Here is an 18,922-nt window from a genome sequence, read left to right as displayed (position 1 = left end):
CTCAGAATGTCAAGCAACATATGAAATGATAATCTGGACCTTAGATAAAAGTATGCTAGTTAAAAAATCCTTATTTTTTTACAGTGTGAAATGAATTGGTACTTCAAGTGTTTGACTAGCAACATCTTTCCTCAGCATCTAGGCTAGACTATTTAAATAGCCAACCCCAGACTATTCCCAAGGCATGAAACAAGCTAACAGCAAACCAAAATTTTTCTTCACGCGTTTAAAACATTCACCAGACAGCTTTAAATACCACCAGAAATGCTTAATGTTGCTATTATTACGCTAGCTGAAAGCAAGAAGGCAGCTGTAAGTCTTTATGGTAGGAAAAACTGAATTATAAGATTGTATTTTTTTAGTATTTCCTTAATGCAATTACCTGATTCTTTTATTTTGTCACTCTGTGAGTAGCATTGAGGATTGTTAGCAGAATTACAAGAGATGGAAAGATTAAGAAAGAGAAAAGACCCTGACAGCGTAATGAACGTATTGAGTTTAAAAGCCCTGCACAATGAAGGGTCTGAGTTTTTTGTTTTAATGAGGGGAAGTATTACTCAAGCTTCATACAAGGGTCACTTCACCTTTCTTTCCCCTTCTCTCATGACGTGTATACAGAGCTTAAATATGTTTTTTTAATTAAAAGAGGGTTTCTTCAGTTATTCATGGCTTTTTGCTTTTGTTACTTATAGTTGGTCAGTGGTTTTTATCAACTTAAAAGAATAACGTGGACAGAGGTGTTTTTAAAGTGAGGAAATCCCAACAACTCACAGAAATGAGCAATGAACGTGTGAACAACTTCTGAGTGAGTAGATGAGGGGACAAAAAGGAAGCAAGGTCAAACCTTGGGTCAATCCACCATGAAAGACTGCTATAGTGAGGTTTGACAGCCAAACCTTGCCAAGCAGAGCAAAACTGCAATGTCCAGTAGCTTTCCTGCCCCTGGCCCCACAAAGTAATAGATGTCTGCTCTCAACAAGCCATGCATGTTTAAACATACAGTTTCTCCTCCCTCTCTTAGTATCAGGTTAGAATTAGTGATTATCTGATGAATAAATTGTTACTCAATTACCACTTAACCCTATCCCCATCAATTAATCTTAGGCACACCTTTCAAACCACAATTTAAAAAAAAAAAAAAAAAAGTTAATCTCCTCCTCTTCTTTTCCCACATCTCCTTCCCCTCCTCCCTTTTCCACTCCCCCAAATTAACATGCACTTTTCTTGTTTCAGACCCAAGAACCAGAAAGGCCTCTCTGCCTTTTCTATAGGGGATGAACAGGAGATGCTGGTCCCAAGCCTACCTTCTGCACAGAATACTCTGTTCTCACCTTTTGGAAAAGCCGGAGTGAGTGCTACAGGATTTCAGTTCTAGCAGAACTCCTCAAAAAGTGGCCCCATGTTGCTGCACATCCCTTGACTCTCCTTACTCCTCCAATACTAGTTTTTTGGATTCTTTTTAATCTCAGCTCCTTTCAGATAAGCAGCTCCTTAGCGCAACTTGGTTCTTTTGTTCAGGAAATAAAAAAAGAAATAAATCATTCACCCTCAATGAACAAACTGCTTTAGACATGAAAAAGTCAAAATAAATAAAAATTCCTGAATAAAATTCTGATCGCTATATTGCTGTACTCCACGTGCTCTATAAATGGCATATATTGTATGCCATGTGCCCAAATGATTCATATACAGTGTTGACTTTTTTTTTGTTCCCCACAGTGTTTGGAATACCACACTACACAGGGTGCAAGAAGATAAGATCATTTATGTAAGCAAAATATGACCTTACAAGTGTGTAAATCCCTTATTTGCGTATGCAAGGGAAATAGCTGTGAGCACCAGTACTATTTGTATGTGCAGTTATTTGTTTTACATGCCACATCAATTCTGCAAACAATTGTGGCTATTTAGCAATACGCATCTCTCTTTCTATTGTATAATGCAGAACTGAGGAGAGAGAAAGATAAGACTTTAACGTTCATGGATGAGTATTATACTGACTGCAAACTAATAAAGAAATCTCAGGTTTGTGCTTTAAGAACAGAAATCAGTGGCTGACAAGGCATGATCCAAGAATCAGACCTGCACCAGGCTGTGCTGCTCTGAGAGAAAACATGGGTCTAGCAAGAATAAGCACACAGGTAATATAGGCACATGTATGAATAATACATAAGACACATTCACAACCACTTGTGTTTTCTTTTTATCCACTAGGCAAATATACATAAAACTTACTAAGCCTTCCTGCACTAGGAATCTGAAGGTGGCAAAGTGGAGTACTCTGAAACCAACACATGAGAGTCAGTTTCTTTTACATCCTTAGATATCACTCTATGGGAAGTCTGCTATTACATTTCTTTTCAGTATTTTGCACCTATGCTTCTCAATATGGTTACAGAATATATATTTATACTAGCAAGGTCTACAGCTTGAACACAGTGTTACCATTCAAATTAGGAGTATCTGAGCTCCAGCACAGGGTAAGAGCGGTAAGCTGTCAGCTCTGGCTCTGATTACAGATAAGTGTCATCCAAGCTTCTGCTTTACACATTTGGGAAGCATTATGTGATGCCATGACGGAGGAAATAGCACCAATGTGATCTATCCCCTCATTTGGAGGATGGTTTGGGAAAAGCTTTACTTCAGCTGTCTCTCATCTTGACATATTTCCTGCCTCGGGTAGCATGAACCTCTTGGGCTGAAGGAGGAAAGTCTACCTCTTATCTCTCTGCCCCTTCTCCCTTTCCAACCCCAACTGTTTCCATGGTAGAGCCAGCTGTACTTGCTGCCAAAGAAAACAAGGCATTTTCCTACCTTGAGGGCATTCCCCTTTGAACATCAAAAGTCTATAGCAAACAATGGAGTTGAAAGAGCTTTGCAAATAAAAGGTCAGAAGATTTTTTTATAGTGGAAAATATCAGACTACCTACAGGCAGGGGTTGCTTTCAGCTCACACTACACTTGCTTACAAACACACTTTGTTTTGAGCTGAACACATCTTTGCTGAGATATTGCATGGTCCCAGTGATGTAACTCTAATTCATCCTCCCTCTAGCTATTTTATAATCACCTTAATTATCAGGTCTTAAAAATAACAGATTTTTGGTTCTTTGGGAAGGGAATGCACTTACATACGGTTAAAAGCAAGCAAACTGTAGGGTGTTCTGAAATAGCAGGTCACAAATTAAAGCAGTATACTAAGTGGGGGAAAGGAGAAAGGGCATGAGCTACGGGAGAGCCTCAGGGAGAAGAGCAGAGCATGTGATAAGCTGTTGATGGAATTGTGCTTAGTAGGCTCTAGCCAAAGGACAAATGAGCAATGCAGAGAGCCCTTAGCTGCCAGGAGCTACTGAACCCATATAGAGGCCTCCATGGAGAATTGGCAGGATGGGATTCAGTAACAGCAGGAGCCACATGTTCTCTGGGCTCCTGTTCCCTGAATGTGTATACACCCAGCCCACTCCCAAGGGGCCACATTCCCCCATCCTGGCCATCCCACTCCCTTACAGCATCCTTGCCTCCCCCACAAGCACACTCCCCTGGTCTTCCCTCTCCCCTGCCTCTCAGAAATGGGGGGGCTGGCAAGAGGTCTGCGATAACAAGTGAGAACCCTGCTGCTCTGAGGATGGAGAACTCTTAGTCCCTAGACCAACAACAGAAGATGGAAGGTAACTCAAGAAGCATTTAGCGGGAAGAAATCTGGAGAAGCTACAGCTGAACAACTTCGCTGCACTAACCCTGAGCTGAACTAAAACACCCTTCAGATGCACATCATAAAATAATTTTACTGTAATTACCACAGTTTAAATGTGCACCCCAGATATTTTGCATTCATTTCCCTGTGCATTCTGCATGTCTGTAAGCCTGCGGCAAAGATGGAAACCACGATTCTTTGCATTTTTCCCAGTTGAGCTCTGCTGGGCAGTGAAGGTGGGGAGTGGTGGGGTATGAGCAGAAGGCTCTGAATTCTCAGGACAAATCATTATGTTGAAAATCAGAATTGTCATCATTTCACAATAAAAATGCCTTGCTTTGTATTTTCTTTTATTTATTTAATTATTTACCCACTCTACTGGAGAGTTTAGCAGACACAAGCTGGCCTCTTGAAGTGTTGCTGAGCACTTTGCTCATCAAAAGAATTGACCCTACTCCATCTTTCACATATCACCATCCTGTCAACTCCCACGGGAAGCTGCCCAACAAGACCATCAAACTCACTCACTGCCTGCGGCTTCTCCCAAGATTTCAACACCTTTCTTCACATTCATCTTCTATCTACAGTGCTCAGTATGGGAACACTCCTCCAGTCTTACCTTCCTTTCTTCTCCTTCCCCATTTAGAAAAGCCTGGCCAGCCACCACTTTCTCCTTGAGATGAAGAAAACCTCTGAGTTTGACTAATTGCAAGAACACACTCAAATAAGCTAGATGATAGCTAGCTTATACATATACATATATATATTCCCAGCTAGCTTATAATATATTATAATATATAAGCTGCCGGGAACAAAACATTGGAATTTTTAGATTTTGAATATGAAGGCTTGGAAAAATGGGACTTGAATTGTGGAAGAAGCTGGTAGTTAAAAGTCATTGATAATTGGTGAAAAAAAGGTTTGAATATTTCACTGTTTACTACTGAAGTGATAGTTGGTTTACAGGCACCACAGCTCAGATTTTAGCAGCGAGCATCATCATTTAAGATTTGTCTGGAAGACAAAATACAGCTCAGTATTTCCAAATGGAAGTAGAAAGGAAAAGCTATTATTGGGAAATTGCACCACGTAATAACGGAGATTTTTGTTCCCCTCTTCTGCCATAATGTACGTATGTTAGTTAACAATGAAATGTCTAGAAACTTTAATCAGGTTCAGGCACATGAGATAATATACCAGTTTGCCTAGACTGCTCACATGCCTTAGTGTTAACAGAAATTTTAACAGATGACTGAAACAAATAAAGGAGTATGGGGGAAAACAATGGACCTGGTAAATAATTACAGAAATCAGTGTTAACTTATTCTGCTGCCTCTTATCTTTATTAATGTTGTAGTGTTTATGGATGGCTTTCTTTAACACACCAACAAAGACTCCAATTCCAATATCTCATTAAAGCTCTCTCTTCAGTTTTCATTTCATTTGTACAGCTGTATTCCAAGAAATCTGTTTCGCTTTTCTTAAGCAGGCAAGACAATTATTTCTGAGTCTGAAATATACTAACATGACTTATGCATGTATATATATAAAGAGAGAGGGAGAGAAAAGTTGTATCAATCTGTTTTGCCAAGAGGCCAAGAGAAGGGAGTTTTCTGGCAATTGCTCAGCACAAGGAGCAAGGTATATGTGAATAGATTAGATAAAATTAGTAGTTGTCAACCTAACACCACCTGATGACAGGAATTGTAGCTTTATCTCTCTTCTATCCATGCCTCCCACATCATGTGCCTCATTAGGATGTTACAGAAAGAACACACAAGAAAAAGACCCTTCCCTTAGTTTAGCCACCAGAAAAAGTCAGGGGAAAAACTCCTGCCAGGCTTGGTCAAAGAGATTTAGTTTGGTTGCAGGGTATAATTATGTACTATCCCACACTATCAATAGCATTTGAGGAGTGGGAAAATCTGTGCCATAAACAGGTACTCTGTCAGGGCCAACGGCATCCTGGCTTGTGTCAGGAATGGTGCAGCCAGCAGGACCAGGGAGGTGATCGTCCCCCTGTACTCTGCTCTGGTGAGGCCACTCCTCGAGTGCTGTGTTCAGCTTTGGGCCCCTCACTACAAGGACATTGAGGCCCTGGAGCGTGTCCAGAGAAGGGCTACGAAGCTGGTGAAGGGCCTGGAGCACAAATCCTGTGAGGAGCGGCTGAGGAAACTGGGGTTGGTTATTCTGGGGAAGAGGAGGTTCAGGGGAGACCTGATTGCTCTTTACAGCTACCTGAAAGGAAGGTGTGGGGAGCTGGGGGTTGGTCTCTTCTCATAGGACTAGAGGGAATGGCCTCAAGTTGTGCCAGGGAAGGTTTAGGTTGGAAATTAGGACACATTTCTTCTCAGAAAGAGCAGTGAGGCACTGGAACAGGTTGCCCATGAAGGTGGTGGAATCACCGTCCCTGGGGGGGGTGTTAAGAAAAGGTTGGACCTGGTGTTTAGGGATATGGTTCAGTGGGTGACATTGGTAGTAGGGTTATGGTTGGACCAGATGATCTTGGAGGTCTTTTCCAACCTTAATGATTCTATGTCTCTTTATCTCCAAACACATGGTGCTTGTATGCTCAAAAAATTATCAAGACCTTTAAATTAAAGAGAAGAGACAACTCCCTTAGGGAAGGGATTGGTCAGTCAACATATGGCTATGTTAAATGTATCTGTATCAAATCAGACATCACAGAAGTATGGACTTTCAGAAAACACTAAAAACATCATTGCCATATGTTTGGAGGAAAAAGAGATTGCTTATTAAGCTACATAATCCTGTGGTAAGGTATCTAATATACCAATTTATATCCATAATATTCAAAGCTAGCAGCACGATGTATACTGTCCCATCCATCTTTGTGGGAAAACTGTGTTGGATAAAACTGCTTTTCCTATTTCCCTACACTCCTCCAAGCAAGTTCTTGCACAGAGGTTTTAGTTCCAGTCACAAGAGCATAAGGAACAAATGAGAAAGGACCCTGAATGGCTGAACAATCAATTCAAAACAACCCCAAGGGCCAGCACATGATGACACCACATACGTCATTTCAATGTACATAATAAAAACAGCTTATGAAGAGGAGAAGAACTGAGAAGAATAGTAAATATGAACAAAAATGTTTTCTATCAGAGGTCAATGAACAAACGTCTCCAGCAGATTTACTGAATAGTGAAAAACACTCCAGTAGAACTTTGTTGGTTCACATTAGAAGGAAGAGTGTGAGAACATCAAAGCCCTACTTTGCCTGAGCAAGCAAATGATTCTTCTGGCCTTCATAAGACTATCCGACATAGAAATCAGAATGAACTGAGCTTTGACCCACATTTGTAAAGGTAATAATGAGCCAGATCACAGAACATGCTCTGTAGGAAAATCTAGATGCTGCTGATATAAGAGGTTCCCACCTGTATTTCGAGGGTACAGCTGTAGGCACCGAACAAACATAATTCATGAGCTGCACTTCCACAGCCCCACAGGCCTTCCAGAGCTGGTCGCATTCTTTTCAAGTGGATCACTAAGGGTGGTGTACCTAAATGGATGGGTGGAGGAAATTTATCTGAACAGGAGATTAGAAGTGATTCAATTTTGGGAGATAACCTGATTTTTTGCCTATAGTTCACTATGTGAGTTGACATTGGCATCTGGAGCTACTCAGCAGTTTCACATACAGGTATGTTGTGCAGATGAAAAAAAAATAGCATTATTCATTATTCTCTTTGTGAACCAAAAAGTATAATTTTGATGACAACGATGGCTGATGTAATCAACTTTTTCGTGAGAAGGCTAGGATGAATAAGGGAGACTAAAGTTATTTACAATGAATGTTTTGAAATCCCCTGGTCTCAAAGAGTTCACTACTAACAATTGGTGGGATAGTGATAAAGATAAGAAGAATGAAATTTGTGCTGAGAACATTTCAGGATGACCTAACCACCATCTCTATCTGTAAAACACACTGCAAGCAGTGGCAAAAGACCCATGAAGAGGAATAGCACTAATGGTCCTGAGAACAATCTACCTTCCTTCCTCAGGAGAAGAAAACCTGAAGGACGCCAGTCCATAAACAGCAATTCCAAAGCTTTAAATATTCAAGTGACTGAAGTATCTGTAGGAAAGCAATATGCTCATTCTCCGCCTTTTACAGAAATACAAACCAGAGGATAAACAAAATTTTGTAGTTTTTTGGGTGCCTCTGCTGCTGCCTGAACAAGCAGAGTTGCTGGAATACTTGGAATCGCTGTCTGACCAGGAAAGGAAAGTGTCATATTGATGATAATAATACCAGAGAGACCATGGCGCTTGCCATATCGGAGCTCTAAAACCAGCATTTCTTGTGCTTTCCTCATGCTCTGTTTTGCAGCTGCTTTTCTTATTTATTTTTAAACACTCTTCTGACTAACTATCTTCAAAAAAAAATAAGTAAGAACTGGGGGAAACCAGAGAAGGATAGCTGAGCCATCAATTCTTCTGGGCCAAACCCTTAGGTCCAATTCATCCTATGATGCTGCCAGCCGCTTACATCATTCATAGCAAAAAAAATAGCAGTCCAAACTGGTGTATTTGAGACTTGCAGGAATATTGCTTATTCCCAGCTCATCCTAAAAGCTAAACATAAAATACTTTCTGTGGCTGTGTAGTTATTTTATTTTCAAAATGATAGCTTTTAAGCAAGCCACTTAAAGATGCAAATCTTATGATTTGCTATGCTAAAAGTTTTAGCATAAAATCCCCTTGAATCCTGGAAGGTTTGCTCATTAAAAAGGTGCATGCTGTTCTAATATATATCCTATGTCAGCACAAACAGCCTTCATGTAAACACACGGCCATGAGTACCATGAGTAACAACTCTGTTTCCATCAGAAGCCCTTTATCCTGCGTAAGAGGTCTGCATGCTAATAGATGTCCTAGGCTAACGTTAACTAGCTACAGCTGGCTCACGGCTATAAAAAGCATTAATGAAAACATAAATACTAACTTCTCCGCTTCCCTCAGCCTGTACGTCAAGGCTGCGCAAAGGCATCACTTTCCAAGCGGTCTGTGTGAATGAACTGGCTGCTCTGAACCAGCTCGCTCTGGTTCTCCAAAGTTTGTTTACTGAACAGCGTGTGCACAGAGACACACCGAGCATGGGGGCTGCAGGGGGGGAGACGAACCACGGAGGGCCGCCTGGCTCACCCAGCGAGCCCGCCCTTGACCCAGAGCCACCGGCTTCTGGTGATGACGGCTCGAATAAGGGAAGGAAATATCTATTAACCGAGGAACTGACCTACGGACGCGCGAACGTCAGGCTGCGCTGAAGCTGAGCACGGTCCGATTCTTCCTGTCTATCGCTTGGCTTTGCTGGAATATCACTTTGCTTCGCTGCAATGTTGCTAGGCGTTTTGGTATAATAAACACTGCTTGCAGTGACACACACAGACATCGGAGCCCCCTGCGCTCTAGAAAATTAATGCATGATTTGTATTGTGCCAAATATAAAAGCAAATTGCAGAAATAGACTCAAATGTATTAAGTATATACACAGAAAAGGAAAAGACATCTATTCCTGGTTAATGGGAAGGAGGATGCATGTTACAAATTTAGACAGAAACATCAGGATAACAAAGTGCTCCAATGCTCAGCAATTTTTATCCAGACAGGCTGCACATACATTCTTGTTTGTTCTTTGCCTATCGGACTGTTTATGTGCTATTTTTAAATGGTTAATTTTGTCTTAAAAACAACTGCTTTTTCACTGTCAGCTCCTGTGCACTTCAGTATGTGTAATTTCATTTTTTTCAGATTTATTTTGCATTTCAAAATAGTGGGTATCTTAAAAATTCAGCTCCACAAAGCCCACCAATAAGTAAGAATCATAGCTAGCTTTATTTCTTTTCGATTTTTATAAATTAAATTCATTTATATACAAGGCTGAACAGGAAATTTTATATTCCTCACCCTAAAGACGCGCAAAAGTACATTTAAAAAAGCAAATGTTATTTCCAAATATCTTAATTCCTCATTCTCATGATTTTGTCCAATGCATAATTTCTTTATTTCCTCCGACCTGCATTACCCAAACAGCAACTCTAACCACATGGGCCACCTCCAAATCTAGCTTCCGCAGATTTAATAACTTGACAGAGATCACGCTCAGGTTAGACCAGAATCTATTTGTCTATGCAGGAGTTTCCTAAATCTAACATACAGATGTAACAAACAAGCTATCTGACATGGTGTAAATGCCTTTGGAAGCATTTAAAAATTTGGCTTTGACTTCTCCCCTTTCTCAGCGTGCATATCCTGATTTCCAAGTCTCTTCTTTCAAATCCACGACACTCTGTTAACCATACCAGAGATCCTCCCCACTTCCACTGTTGAAGTGAAAACAGTCTAGTCTGACGGCTGCCAAATCTCCCAACTTTAAATGCCTGTCTTCTCAGAATATTATTGCTACAATTCTCTCTCAAACCCTGGGAGTCCAAATGTGGATGCTGAGTCAGATACAAAGGACCATCAAAGTATATATAGATGAGCTCCTGCCGCAGATATTCTTAATAATTACTAAGCAGCCCAGGCTGCAGCAAGAAGCTTTGGCAGTCAGTGTTCACCTCCCTTGTAAAGGAAATACGCACATAGAATTAAATAGAAAATATCAAAGAATAGAATACGTATTTTTGCAAAGATTAGGCACTGAATGTTTTGTTAACAAGCTCTTTTACTACCTATTTCTGTTGATATGATCAGTTTATAGCTGTATATTGAAGGTGTGATATAACTTGTTCCAATCAAATGAATTTCCTTGCACATTTTTCCTCATGTCAAGCGGAATTTACAAATTTTGGCATTTGTTCAGAGGCAGGGGAAAATACATAAACCCGTCATTGTAGGACAAAGACAAAAACATCTGTAACTATTGTGACTAGATCATATTTAAGTTCAACAAGGGGGAAACTTGCTGCCTCAGAGAGGTAATACACAGCAGGAACTACGTAGGCTCAGTGGAAATTAATGGGCAGAAAGAAAGGTAACTCACACAAATGGTATCTCAATGACCTTATGACCACTCTCACCTTCCCCTTAAGAGAGCCTCAGCTCCATGCATTACTTCCCTCTCCAACTACCCACCATATACTGCCTTGCCTGGGACTCTCATTCCATGATCCCAACTACTTTTACCATCTCTCAGTGAAACTGCAAGGCCAACACCATCTCTTATCCCATCTCCCTAGCAGTGTCCTTTGCTGTTCCCCTGGGAGTTTACTCAAATGGAAGTGGGCGTCTCCTTGCTGCTGGAGTTCCTTTAGCAGGTACTGGATTGGGACCACAACTGCACAGCTGTGGAAGGGACTGTCCCCCACATGTCAGGCTGGCACTCTTGAGTAGTTGTCCTTGGTCTAAAATACTTGAGAAACCACTGGAAAAGTATCAAATCATTTTATACTTTCATAACAATTTCCTTATAGTCATCTTCCTAACTAAAAAGAAGACAAGATGAGATCATGCAGTGACAGCACAGGTTCCCAGTGCAAAATTGCAGCACAAATACATGGCAAGTGGAAACGCTGTAGAGACTTCACTGCATCTTGCACTGCAACTTTGCTCCTACCTGCTCTCTACATTTGTGCATACATGAAAAACAGAGGATAACTTCCTGGGCAGAGGACCAAGCATGGAAACAGGGAGAGACTGCCTGCTGCTTTTATTTCCACCTTTGCCTCCTTCTGTCCACTGCTGCAGCTCCAAGAAAGGCTGTGGGGAGCATTCGATATCCTCACCCCGTGTTCAGGTGGCTGTATGAAGTCAGCTTACAGACGCAGCCCCTGCACCTCCAGTCACATGGATCAACAAATGCCTCTGAACTGGAGGAAGCAGCTGCACAAAGCTATTTACAGTTGGCTAGTGGTCACTGCCTGATGGGTCAGATTAGCACCTCCAGGACAGGAGCTGGAACCGCTGCCGTGAGAGCCTTCTCAGTGCCTGGCATACCACCGAAAGTGAATGTACCAGAGCTGGAAACCACTCATGCAGAGGAACTGTTTTTAAAATATGTATACAAAATCCTGTTATCACATGACACTGAATGAAACACTGCAAGCATGACTAAAAATTACACTTTGCAACTTCATAATGTCATTCTCGGTCCATTTAAGTGTAAAACTCTCTGAAATATATTTTGCAGTGAGTTCTAGGCTTGATCTAGGCTATAGCAGGTTGTCCAGAGGATCTCATGCTGCAGCCAAACAGGGGCCTCAAATCAAGTATCTGAATTCAGTGAGTTACAAAACCTTCTCAAATATGTATCAGGCAGTTTGTATCAGGTGAATCTTTTTTTGTTGATGGTGTGGGTTTTTTTTTTTTTGCTTACTATAGCATGACAATTACAAAAATAACAATCTCTTAAGCACCATACCATTCAAGCCTTTGCATCACAAATTCATCCCAGACTCATAACTCCTCTCATTTGAGGGGTATGTTCTCCAGACTTTGCAAAGCTCTCTTTAGAAAAAGACAGAGATGATGTATTAACTGCAGTGAGCTGGAACATTTCAGTGCAGTCTGTACGGATCCCGACCCAGCGTGACACTGCTGACTTTCTCTGGCTGAGAAATGGAACAAGAATAGCAGACATTGCAGCCAGTCACAACCTGAAATAGACTGGCACGTGAGATAACACTTACGTGTTTCCAACATTTGTAAGGTACATCCCAGTTTTAAACCAAAATGCTTACTGAAAGAATTAAGATGGTCACCTCTGAAGAACTTTATTTTTTGTATTCTATGAACGAAAGCGCATAAAAGCTTATGATACAGATGCACAGGCCTATATCCCACTAATATTCAGCCCTTTCAGAGTCTTTCTTTTCTGAATTGTGTGCCCATTATTCTAAAACCACACTGGAGAATGTATTCCTAGCTCTGTCATCCTTGGTACAAAACACCTCCTTCTTCCCAAAAGAGCACAATTATGTTCATAAACACCTTTCCAAGGAACACCCGTTTTTTTATATCCAAATTGAAGCTTTTCAAAGATGATGACAAAAAATTATTACTAAGTATCTTCCTTTTCAGAAACGTGTTGTTACGTTAAATCTACGCTGGTATTTATTTGCACACTCACTGATCTATACAGGTACTTAAGTTTGTGCATAAAGAGTATTTATGCACCCCAGTTGCACAGAAATTACATGCAATATTTGGGTGGTTTAGATTTCTTTCTCAACTGTTAGCTCAACATGTGTCCATCTAGGTATTTTTAACATTTATCACTGCTCATGGCTCTTGCCTTCTGTACCATGGTAGCAGGAAAACAAATTCCAGAGACACAATCTGGCTTTTATAAAAGTTTTGGAGAGCTCCAGCATGACTTTAACACTTCCTCCCAGTCAGGACTGAAGTCATGTATTCATTGAAAGGTAGGGGTGTAAAACACACGTGGATGATTTCTGCTCTCAGTTCTGTCAACTGCGTAACTTCCAGAGATACAAAAATTCAAGGGGAAGAAAGGTCAAAAACAAGGGAAAGATTCCATACCTTTTACGTAGGCCATCTTAGAATAATTCTTGACAAATAACAGGTGCTGGAAAATTACTATTCCTGGTTTAAACCAGACAATGTACAACAGCACATACCCTGATTGTGGCTGTGGGGCTGGAAAATTACCTTTCCAAATCGTTCACTTTCTACTCCCTAAGCTGACCTCCACTGTAGGATAACATATGGAGGACACCACTCTTCCCATTGCCCCCAATTGCATGTTCCTCCAAAATGGTTGGTTATGTGGGTTCAGGAAATGAGGTGTTCAGGTACAAAAAAAGTCTCCCCAGCTTTCTGAAGCCCTGTACGCAATCAGATGTGGAATCGTATGAGTGGAGTGGAAAGGTATGGTTACAAGGTAAGCAGTAGTGAATACGCAACTCCTTCTTGGCCAACAAAGGACTCTGATGGGAAGAGGAGGGTTCTGGTTCTATCTTCTGTGAACATACGGACATTTTACTGAACAGCTTATGCACTTGATTATGAAGGAGTTGGAAACTAGCAACCAGTGTCTCCATTTTGCCAGATGGATACAAGAGCATGCACACAGTGTTCGTTGGCCATCTGACAGTCGATTTCTCTTCCTCCCCATTTGCTTTCTGAAGAGACTGAATCTGCGTCATGCTGGTGGCCCATACTGGCTACCATCTTCTTGAGACTTTCCAGCAACTTTACCACTGCCCTGACTTATTTTAGAATAATGGCAAATTATTTAATTGCATATTCCCAGTGCAGTGCTGAAAAACAGCGGTATGTGTTGGGGGGAGGGGGGGGGGGTTCTTTTTTTTTTTCCTTTGTACAGAGTATATCAGATAACAGTGCTTTCACCTTGCCCTTGGACAGAATAAGATTATGTAAATATTTAGCACTGAAAAATAAACGGCAATGTCAAATTAACAAATTGTTGTACTACAGTGGCACTGGAAGAAGCCCAAGTTCCATCTATCCATCTGCAGCACCAGCAGCAAGGAAAACAGACTTTCAGGGCTATCTGGGCAGCAGCACAGGGAATCCACAGTGTTAAATATACAATACAGGTTGATGTCTCAGCAAGACAACGTGATACCAGCGTTGTTTTTCCAAGTCTTTTGTCTTTAATCTCTGCTTTGGTGGCTCTAATTTGAGAATTACAAAAGGAGCAGGGTGGAGGAAAGAGGGAATAATCCAAGTGTCAAGGAGTCTTAACCATGCTTAAACAAACAAACAAAAAACAGAACAAAAAAAAAAAAAAACAACCTTCAAAGCAAAAACAGGTTACAAGACCTTGAACCACAGCTGTTACCAGAACTATTACAAGCCTGTCAAGTAGCAATTAGACTACTTTTCAAGAGTATTAAAGAACATCTTCACTTCTGAGAAGGACCTGAAAAGGGGAAATCAGAGAAAACTTCTAGCTTATGGAGCACTCTCTACTGCACTTCAGTTACCTATTTCCTGTTTATTTCCCACTTGAAAAATCACATCCCAGAAACATAATGTAATTTTAAAAAACTTGCATTTATGACCATTCCATTTAAAATGTTTTCTTGAGGGGAAAAAAAAAAGGACAAAAAAAAAAAAAAAAAAAGGAATGCTGTAAACAGATTTCAGTCAGCCACAAAAAACACTCTGACAGATGTTAGCATCTGTGAACATGGATCTTTCATGACAGTCCTTTCCAATCTGGGCTCTTTTCAAATTAAAAAAAAAAAAAAAAAAAAAAAAAAAAAAGCAGAAGCCTTAAGTATGATTTACAAAATTTCAGCTAAATTTTCCATCCCAGAAGGGTGGCTTTTCAATATGGTCTACCTACTTGAAGTGCTACTTGCAGCACTTGATGCTCAACTTTTAGTTGTGCACACTGCCAGACAGGTTAACACGCTGCCTCCACTTGTGTTAAGATAAACAGCAAAGATCATTAGATGAAGAGAGGAAAAAGGAAATCCAACTTTGAAACGAGTTGGTTTCACAGGATTATGCTGCCAATAAGGCAGTTTTAAACAGAATTACATAGGAACAGACTACATAGAAACTTGCAACAACTTGCTAGAGCATATAATGAATCCCAGCAACTGACTGCAATGTTTCCACTCAAAAAGAGAAATGTTACTTTCCCCACACTTCTGTTTCTTTCAGCCACTCAAACAAATGCTTGGCTCTTCTACATATTTTGCTCCCCAAGGGTCCTGCTTGCACAGTAGCTGGCCTTTCTATTTCTCTAAGATCCAGCAAATTGAAAACAAAATATAGAGTAAAATCGAAAGAACTATTGATGGGTAGTGGATAGTGGCTGTTTACATTATTTTTAAAACAAATGCATTGTCTTTCTTTTGTTCTTGGAATAGAAACTCATTGTAGGCTAGAGTGCTAGCATTCAGGTGGGAAGTAGGTCAAAACATATGCCAAGAGAAGCGAGTGGAAAATTTCTTTACTCACGCACAAAGATTTTAAAATCTGGATTCACAGCTATAGATAGCATTGTTTTATTTTAGAAGTGCTTAGCTTTTTCTTCTTACTAGACAACACCCTTTTCTGTCCAGCTTCCTAACCCAAACCTTCTGAGTGCTCTGACCAGTCTGACTGCCTCCTAGTCCTAAAAATGCATCTGTTTTAGTTTCACCAAGTATCACATAATGATCCCTGTCCTTTAAGGAATAAAACTGACCAGCTCTATTTTTTACTGAACTCACATGCCCCACTCAAAACAAACAGATACTGGCTAAGAGCAAAATCCAAATTATACACTGCTTTATCCCAGGAACACAAAGTACAAGGCCGACATAGTGAGTCAGACACCTCAACACCAGAAAGCTCCTCAGGTTGACAGGATTCTCCCTGGGAATTGTTGTACGCAGTCAGGCCTTTCTCAGAAAGTCAAAATAATTGGTTTTAGACAAATATTTGTTGTATCATTTGAAAAGTATCTCTCTCATCAGAAGGGAAAAAAAGGCAGCAAAAAGTATGCCAGGAATGTTGGAAAGGGGCAGACAGTCACAGCAAGTCATATTTTCTGCCTCCCCCCCCTAAAAGTCCTTAAGCATGAAAGTCCATTTGCGAGAACAGCTAATTACTGGGGGGGAAGGCAAATGATTCGACAATAACATGGGGAATGTGAGAACAATTTAAGTATGACAGAAGGCAGAGAACTTTTCAGTCTCTGTAATGGTTTCTCAGTGTCCTATGAAAATGCTGAGATACTTCAGCTGAACAGACTTAAAGTTCTACCACAGTACTTATTTAATGTCTGACTTAAAGGCTAACCCCTTTTGTCCATCACTGAAAGGCAGCATCCTATATATTTATCTTTACAAATGAGAGCAACTATATAAGTATACGGCACTACCAGAATTTCTGCTTTACCCATTTGAGTATTAAGCAATTCAATAAATCAGTTTAAACACCAAAAACCAAGTTTCTCCCATAATTTGCCAGACACCACTTTCCCTATTCTACATTTCATTTAATGTCTCTCTTCACCTGCTTTCTGTGCTCCCTGTAGCAAAAATTTCTAAGCTATAGTGGAGTGCTACAAGAGAAGATATACAATAAAACAGCCTACAGTGCAAGTCATCTACCTTGATATTTAATTAGAAACTTTTGTTTACAAAACAGTGAACTATCTAATCCATCTGGCCTTGTAAAATACAAACACTGCTTTCATGGCAGTTTTACTTTATAACAAGAAGTTCAGGAACAAGAAAAAGAAGGTTTTCTTTACAAAAGAATGGGCCATCAGTTGGTTCAAAGGACTGCCAGAGGGCGTTGGACCCTTTAGCTCACTATCAGGTGACAGACAGACATTTTTGATAGAGCGGAAAGGTCTGATGTGGATGCTTATCAGCCATGAAAATAGCAGCTGATAAAGCAATGTGAGGTGTTCTCCATTCTTCACTCTTTAAAAGAAGTGTTCCTTCTCCACCTTTCAAAAAAGGAAGGGGGTTGATTTCTCTCTTCAGGGTGCATGGATCCAAGACAAGTCTGATAGCTGTGAATGACAGTCACCAAGCTCTTCTTTGAACTAGAACACCTACGAAATTTGAGGAACTTCCAAGAGGCCAGTTCAACAACTGCATGTGGGAATACCCAGCTACAGCATGAACTCATAAGCAAGGACTCTCATTTTTATTTTATTTCAAATTCAAGCTTGACATAAGTGCAATCTCAGATTTCTGTTTTGTTTAACCCCATTCCTGTGAAGGGTGTGGACTCAGGCAGGTTAACTACCTGAAACTGTGCGAGCAAGTTAAGTATATTTTTCATTGGAAGTTGAAAAGTAATTATGGAGATCCATCACTGGAACTGCGCTAGAACTGATGGCATCAAAAAATCAGTTCAAATAATAGACTGTCAACTTCCCTGACTTTTGATAACATGTAGCCCTCTGGAAGAAAATCTGCACAGAGGAAGGTTGTCCTCAAAACCACAGATTGATGTGGGGCTGATCAAGTTCTTTGCTCCTCACTTTTTTGTTTGCTTTTAATATGTGAAGTAGCAAGAATGAATTAAATATAAAGCAATGACTTCACACAACAAGATGTACCAATTGCTTTCTAAAAATAATGCAAGCTAAGCACAACATATTATATGTAAATGAGCTTTTACAAAATATTAGGATCAAAGCTGTTAACAATTACGTTTCTGTGAATGATGACTGAACGTGTATTTTAGGAGAGAGCAATCTTCCTAAATTCCTCCTGGAATGAGGAATGAGTGCAGTAAATTATACAGTGGCTTACAAGGTAGCAAGAAACTGGGAGAATTCCAGTATTTCAAAAAATCAAGAAGGACCTCCAAGCATGGTACCAGCATCGGCAGGGTAGCTTAGAGGAACTGAAACTCTTCAAAGCTTTGAAGAACTTCTTCAAAACCTACTCCTGACTACATCTGGTGAGTTTTCAATGGGATCTTTTAAACTAATTGTATATCTCCGTTCAGGTCCTAAACTCTGAAGGGAGAGAGATCTCCTGACGCGCTGAAAGACTGTACTTAGAAGCTTAACATAAGCTCTGCCTCTCTAGCTTTCTTTAATAAACTTCCTCAGTTAAAACAAAATCAAATGCATCTGTCTCAGAGAATTTTAACCCATCCAAAACCAAAAGTTAGTGCAAAACCTGAAGGAAGGAAATTCAATAATAGACACAGCAATCTTAGATACAGTTGCTGAGAAAGGCTTGGAAAACTGTCTTTGGTCTGAAACCTTGAGAATCATAAAAGGAAGTTTGGTACTGAGTAGCAGGGAAAACTGTGCCTGGCATATCTTTTGTAGTAAAGAAAACAAAGGCCTATTTTTGATTCCGTACACTGAAAGGAGATCAGTGTCAGGACGCAAAGATTAAAATAGAAGACTAAGAACATTGGTCTAAAGCTGTATGCTCCATGCGTTTTCCGTATAAGATTTCTGCATTGGTGTTAATGTTTTGACACCAGATCACTTTTTACTACAGAGCAGTTGAACTGCTGTGACCTCCAGGTTTCCAGAAATCAACAGGAGTATTTTCCTGTGGCTTCACAACGGCAGTTTGCACATGTGAGCCTACGTTTCTCCAGCAACATCTGTGAAAAATCCCCATTTTAAAAAAGCCTTTTATTTTACCATCTCTTCCTGTATCTCTTTTCTGTTCCAGAAGACCACTCTAGGAGCATCATTTGCAGTAGAGCATACTGGAGACTGAAATAGGTAAAGTAGAAGTGGTTGATGTAACAGTTATTCTGTGAATCTCAAGAAAAAATATAGGA

General features: G+C 40.3%; 1 protein-coding gene across 4 annotated transcripts in view; it reads right to left on the bottom strand.

Annotated features, from left to right (window-relative positions):
* Positions 1-18,922, bottom strand: part of SPIDR (scaffold protein involved in DNA repair) — a 199,909-nt gene that overhangs the window by 48,247 nt on the left and 132,740 nt on the right. The gene's annotated exons all lie outside the window — the stretch shown is intronic.

The sequence above is a fragment of the Oxyura jamaicensis genome, chromosome 2 (genome assembly GCF_011077185.1).
Source record: "Oxyura jamaicensis isolate SHBP4307 breed ruddy duck chromosome 2, BPBGC_Ojam_1.0, whole genome shotgun sequence".
Classification (NCBI taxonomy): Eukaryota; Metazoa; Chordata; class Aves; order Anseriformes; family Anatidae; genus Oxyura; species Oxyura jamaicensis.
Note: the sequence above shows the minus strand (reverse complement) of the source record. Positions and strands in the feature narration are given on the sequence as shown.